A 6625-nucleotide genomic window follows, 5' to 3' on the forward strand; every position below is an offset into this window, starting at 1 on the left:
GAAGAAAAGGGAAAGAACTCATGCAAGAACAACATAATCCAGACTGATTTGGAAGTAGAAGGATCGAAAAACATGGCGGAACAAAATTAGCAACAACGAACACTATCCGATTATGCTGGACCTTCGAGTGTTGGGGACACAATCGAGTATTGTCGTCCTCCATTACTGACTCAGAACTTGGTGCTCAAGCCGGCATTCATCCATATCTTGCAGGATCCGCACAATTTAACGGTTTGGCGATGAGGATCCAAAGCAGTCACATAGAAAAGCTTTCTCGGTATGCGACATCTTGAAGATAAACGGTGTGATGGATGATGCCATCAAATTGAGAGCCTTCCCATTTTCCTTAAATGGCAGAGCAAAGAAGTGGCTACACTCATTACCTAGAGCATCAATCACTACATGGGAGGAGATGGTAGAAGCTTTTGTAGCCCGTTATTTCCCTCCCGGAAAATCGAGCAAAAGCTTAGGAATGAGATCTCATCCTTTGTGCGAGTTGGAATTGGAGTCTCTATTTGAGACATGGGAAAGGTTCAAGGAACTCCTGAAAGTGTCCATAACACGGATTCCCAGAGTGGATGATTGTTCAAACCTTCTACAATGGTTTGAACCCGAGTACAAGAGCAACTCTTGGATCGCGGTAGGGAGGTACCTTAGGTAGCAAGACCCCGATTAGGGCTCGTCAATTGATTGGGGAAATGGGGTTAAATAGCTACCGATGGAACACTAGGGAGAAGAAAAAAGGTGGCGGTCTCCATGAAATTGATCATCTGTAACTTCATTGGCGGCCCAAGTGGAGAGTTTGAGTAAGAAGCTAGATCTTATTGCATCGAATAGAGTTGCGGCCGTGACCAATTGCACCGATTGTGGTGGACGACATGCTCCCTCTGATTGCCCAATCGTCATTGGTGATGCTTCTTCAGTTGAGAACGTTGACTTTGTAGGTAATGGCATGAGACCTCAAGGGAATCCATACAGCAACACCTACAATTCAGGTTGGAAGAATCATCCCAATTTTTCATGGAGTAATCAAGGACCATAGAAGACCATGGGGCCATCGGGTTTCCAACAACAGCAACAAGCCCCTCAAGTGGAAAACAGAATTTCAGGCTTGGAAACCTGAATGACAGATTTGGAGAAGCACTTGGCTAGATTTGTTCAATCGGCAAATAAAAGGTTTGAATCAGTCGAGGCTACACTTCACAATCACACCGCCTCCTTGCATAACCTTGAAAATCAGGTGGGGCAAATTGCGAAGTCTCTCTCCGAAAGGCCACATGGAAGTTTGCCAAGCAACACGGAAACCAATCCTAGAGAACATGTGAAGGCGATCACTTTGAGAAGTGGTCGTGAGGTTGAAGGGAGGCTTCCGAGTGAAAAGCCGAAAGAACACGCACCCTAGGTTGTAGAGGTTGAGGAGGGAGTAAACAAAGAGAAAGTGGTGGCATCCCCACCATTCAAGCCAAGAATCCCTTACCCCTCTAGATTGAAGAATGACTAAGGGGATGAACAATATAAGAAGTTCCTGAGTCTGTTCAAGCAACTCCACATCAATATTCCTTTTGTAGAGCCATTGGCTCAAATGCCTAAGTACTGCGAAGTTCCTGAAAGACCTATTGACCAACAAGAGGAAATTGGAGGAGAGTGCTTCAGTGGTGCTAGATGCTTCATGCTCGGCGGTGTTGCAAAAGAACATGCCGAACAAGAAGAAAGACCCGGGAAGCTTCATCATTCCGTGTAACATCGGTAACTTAGGTGAGGAAATGGCATTGCGATTCGAGGGGCATGTATCAATGTCATGCCATATACTTTCTTCCAAAAAGCTAGGCTTAGGAGAGCCTGAGGCCTACTCGGATGACTTTACAATTGGCGGACGAGAGAGTGCGACATCCGAGAGGCATCATTGAAGGCACGTGCTTGTCAAGATGGACAAGTACATTTTTCGATTGACTTTGTAGTGCTAGATGTCGATGAGGATGCTGATGTACCCTTGATACTTGGGAGACCGTTCTTGCGGACTTCAAAGCATTGATTGACATGGACGGCGGAGAGCTCACATTGAGAGTTGGAGATGACAAGTTAACATACCGCCTTGCTGAAGCCATGCGGCATTCTCTTGATTTTGATGACACTTTATACTTTCTAGACACTACTGATGAGCTTGTTGATGAATATGTGCAGGAAATGTTCAACCCGGATCCATATAAAGGTTTGTTCGACCAAGAGGAGAGCAATGAAGAAGTAATGATGCTTGGTTCGACTAAAGAAGAAACATCTACCCGGGGATCTTGAAGATGGTGCTCTGGAAAAATGAAGAGGGCTCGGAGACGCCACGAGAAAATGCTCAAGATTGTTGTGAGGCGTACATGAGCCAAGGAAGTTGGGCGAACCATTTGCTGGGTGGTCGAAAGCCCGAGAATACACCCTCTACCCTCAAGAGACTTTGCTCATCATGCTTTCAAAGCCATGGGTAAGAGGGCAACCTTCGTTTATGAACCCGAGTGAGGTAAGAAAGATACGTCAAGCTTAGTGGCGTTAAAACAAAGCGCTTCTTGGGAGGCAACCCAAGTGTTTATTATTCTCCTACCTTTTTAGTTTAGTTTGTTTTCATGAATAAAGCTATTAAGTGTTGAGTGTTTTAATTTTTAAGTGCTTGTCTTTGCTGATTTTTGTTGTGGGTTTTTAAAAAGAACTCATTGTGTGTTTTGTTGAGAGTTGGCGTAGTTTGGTGCGTTTTGAGTTCTATTTCGTGTTTTTATGCGGTAAATTTTGCATAATATAGCGAGGCTACGAGGTGTGTAAACATGTTCGAAATAGTTACTGTAGAGCACTGCGAGGTTATTCTAAGTCATCGCGGAGAAAACACTGCGGGCGTGTGGAATTTCCAGCGCGCGTGGGTGTATCTTGCGAGCTCATCCAGGAGAGGCACGCAGTCGCGGTGCCCCGCTGAGCGACCATGCTGGCTGGGCGCACGCCGCGGTGGGTAATTCTCCGCATGGGCGTGTAAACCTCTGACGAGTTGGGCGATTTTCACGAGAGCACACGAGGCGTGGACTCACCTGCGTGGGCGACCTTGTGGGCTCACCTGCAGGCGTGGGTAATTTCTGCACGCCCGTGCAGAATCTGCGGGGTGTTCCCTCCATCCCAGAAAACACGGTCGTGCGGGCTGCTCACTGTGAGTTGAGCATGTAAATGTCACGCCCGTGAGGGGAATTTCCGCTGCAGGGCGTGTGTAAGACTTGATATTTTTTTCTCGGATGTCGAGGGAAGCCTCGGGGAGTCGTGCGCCCTTGTGGAGTGCAGGCGCGCAGGCGTGTGTAATTTCCACTGCGCGCGTATGGATACTAGAATGCCCAAAAAGTCGCGAGTTACGTTTAAAGAGGATGATTCCTCTCCCTCTTCATGACTCCTTTTCATGAAAAACTCTCTCACGATGCTCTACCGAGTCCATAGCGTCGGGTTTGGTAGGGATTTTTAGCGAAAGTTTTTCCGTCGGCTCTTAATTTTTCTCACTCCACCTCATCGGTGAAATCCCTTTTTCATCATCTTCTTCGTCAATTCATAGTTTCTATCGATTAATTTGGTTAATAATGCTTCGTTTCTTCAATTGGAATGATGATTTATGTTTAGAACGAAGTTAGAAGTATTATTAAGCTGTATATTTGGATTGTTGATGCGTGGCCGTGCGGTTCTCACGCCCGTGTTTCCACGGGCATGCGGAAAATTCCACGACCATGTGGATTTTAGCGGCATTGTTTTATCAACTTGTTTGATCAATTTTCATTTAAATTTTTGCAGATCATGGCACCTGGGTCAAGAAGCAAGGCGATGAGAGGCCACGTGAGTCATCCCACGAGCCCGAGGGGCATGCGATTTTGCGATTCCGAACATCGAGGTCCGTTATGAGCCTTTGTCGAGACTCCATTTCGGACGAGACTCGATTTTTAGGACACTGACTATCTGCGGGGAGCTTGACGAGGAGATGAGTTTGTCGATGAGATCGAGGATCTAGTTTTCGAGAAGGTGGTTGGCGGCGGTTCGGCGGCGATTAGAGAGCCCGGCCATCAGAGTTTTACCTTTGGAGGTGCTATCCTCGTTCGAGTTTGATAGCGTATTCGAGCTTGATGGTGTGGACACCATTTAGTTCAGAGTATTTGGACACCACCATAGCTTGAGCATTACGCAGTTTTCCATACTACTTGGCATGCGAGGAGGCATTCCGCGGATCTGGAGGGTATGCACGAGTTGCCTCCCGGTTATCCACGGAACCTTGACCCCATGAGAGAGCTTCACAGTACTATGTGGTCAAAGGTCGATCTGACGACGGTGTCCAAGGCCACGTGCCTTTCTCGACTTGCATCTGAGATGTTGCACGCCATCATGAGTAGGTCGGGTGAATGGCCGCGGTGATAATCTTGGTCTTTTGAGCCGTCGGGGAGGCTAGCATGCTTGTACTCGATGGTAGGCAGCGTCTTGATTCATTTTAGGGCACGATACGGCGAGTACATCAGACACGAGGGACACTATGCTAGGCTGGGAGGCGATCTTCTTGGGCCCCTACATGCTGAGATTAGTCTTTGGGCATGGGTCTCTTGGATTCGATTCGCGGGGCCGAGAAGGCAGTGTACCCAGCTCCCCTGAGTTTAGAGACTATCGCGGTTGATGGGCATGGTCCGCGAGGGTTCGGACGGGGTCTTTTGCTTTGAGTCCTACCGGCCCTAGAGATAGGCGGGGATGAGGGTGATGAAGCCGGAGCATCTCGGCCCGCCCCGAGCCTCGGCCCGGCATCGATGGAGACCGAGGCACCTCCAGTGACCCGAGGAACCACCCCCGGTGCATATGTTTTCACCATCTCGAGCCAATGATCGCTTTGAGGCTCGAGAATGCTATAGGAGTGGTCAGGTGAGGTTGCGAGATTAGGGACTCTGCGAGCCACTCGATATCTGAGTTCATAGCACGTTTTCGACATATTACATGCAGATCCTAGGCGAGACGTTGCCTCATCATTTGTCCTGCGCGAGGGACCCTTGATCACGTCGAGTTCCTCAGCACCTCCATCCTCGACTCCAGCACCAGTAGACCCACCATGTGCTTCCACTTGTCAGTCGGCAGCGACTGGGCAGCCAGTGACTCCGACACTTGACTTTTCTTTTACTTTTCGTGCATTTTACTTTTATTCTATTTTTCTTGTTTTTAGACTTGTTCACTCGAGAAAGGATTTTTCCTTACGAGTTTATATTATATTGCATTTACCGAGGTTGTATTCATTGCTTCATCTTTTTATACACTCGAGGTTATTTTTGTTTTTCTTGAGCTTCACTGAACCCCCTCGTGTATGCTGCGAGATGAGTCTTATCATCTTGGGAATTGAGACTTAGTCATGGAGCACGCCAGGTGCTCGGCACTTGGCCCGTGTGAGCTCACTAACCCGATTGGAACACTACTCCCAATGAATTAGCTTCATCAAAGCGCAACACTAGAAGTTAGGGAGTATTGTTTTGATTGCTTCTCCCACATCTATTTTTTTGAATGATATATTTTTGAGTGAGCTTGCATGTGTACATTGAGGACAATGTAGAACTTAAGTGCGTGTGTGTGGTGTAGTTTCATAATGCACATCTTTTCTATTGTTCTTGATTGATATATGCTCACATAGCCAATGGTGGTTCACCTTAGTTGCAATGATTGTATTCTTAAGTCTAGGAGAATTGTTAACATTGAATGTTTTTCATGCTCTAGTTCTTGCTTGAATTTTTAGGAATTTTTGCCGATTACACTTAGTGCACTACTCCTCTCTGAACTCTATTGGAAACTCATGTTGGATGTTAAAGGGACTAGTTAGGTTTACTTCTTTTTGCTAAATTCATGAAAAATGAAAAATGAAAAGAAGGAACAAAATAGTTTTTATTGTTTATTTGTATTTGTTGGGTGGAAAGAGCTACCACCTATGAGTATGAAGCTACTCTCACGAGTCGGATACTAGTTATGCCTAATGAGAGAAAGAGCTATCTCATGGGATGAGTGAAAGCTACCACTCGGAGTGAGAAAGAGCTACCACCTCGAAAAGTGTGAAAGCCAGCCTTAGTGACTGGTTGGAAAAGGAGCTGACCCTAGAGGATGTGTGAAGCTACTACCATCTTTTAAAATTTTGTCACTTTTGTAGATAAATAAGTCCCTTGTACTTAGAACTTTGAGGAGTATACTTTGGGTTATTTTGAGTGAGTTCCACACACATACACGAAATTCGGGTTTGTTGCCCTATTCAAGTTTTAGCTAGAGCATTGATTTTTCGTATTTAGTGTTGAAATTTTCCTTACTTGTAGAATACTTTCTTTATGCCCTCGGTGAACCTAAGGCCAAGGCACTTTCAATATTTTTCTTCATTGATGCCTGAGAATGTTTTAATGTTTGCTTGAGGACAAACAGAAAGCTTAAGTGTGAGGGGAGTTTGATAAAGTGCTTGTGTGATGTGAATCTTGAAGTGTTCATTCCTTATATTGAGCATTACTTTCTCATGGTTTTTACACTAATATGTGTGTTTTTATATTACTTTTGTATGCGAGTAAGGTTGTGAGGCCGAGTATGAAGGAAATAGGCCAATGTGGAGACAATACGTAACTTCCAT

The 6625-nt window shown here is 45.9% G+C and overlaps 1 non-coding gene across 1 annotated transcript; it reads right to left on the reverse strand.

The window, feature by feature from the left end:
- Positions 1-462: 462 nt before the first annotated feature.
- LOC120253327 lies at positions 463-568 on the reverse strand. The gene has a single exon (XR_005534241.1). It is a non-coding gene; the product is annotated as a small nucleolar RNA R71 (small nucleolar RNA).
- Between the last annotated feature and the right edge of the window lie 6057 nt (positions 569-6625).

This window comes from Dioscorea cayenensis, unplaced genomic scaffold (assembly GCF_009730915.1).
Source record: "Dioscorea cayenensis subsp. rotundata cultivar TDr96_F1 unplaced genomic scaffold, TDr96_F1_v2_PseudoChromosome.rev07_lg8_w22 25.fasta BLBR01000042.1, whole genome shotgun sequence".
Classification (NCBI taxonomy): Eukaryota; Viridiplantae; Streptophyta; class Magnoliopsida; order Dioscoreales; family Dioscoreaceae; genus Dioscorea; species Dioscorea cayenensis.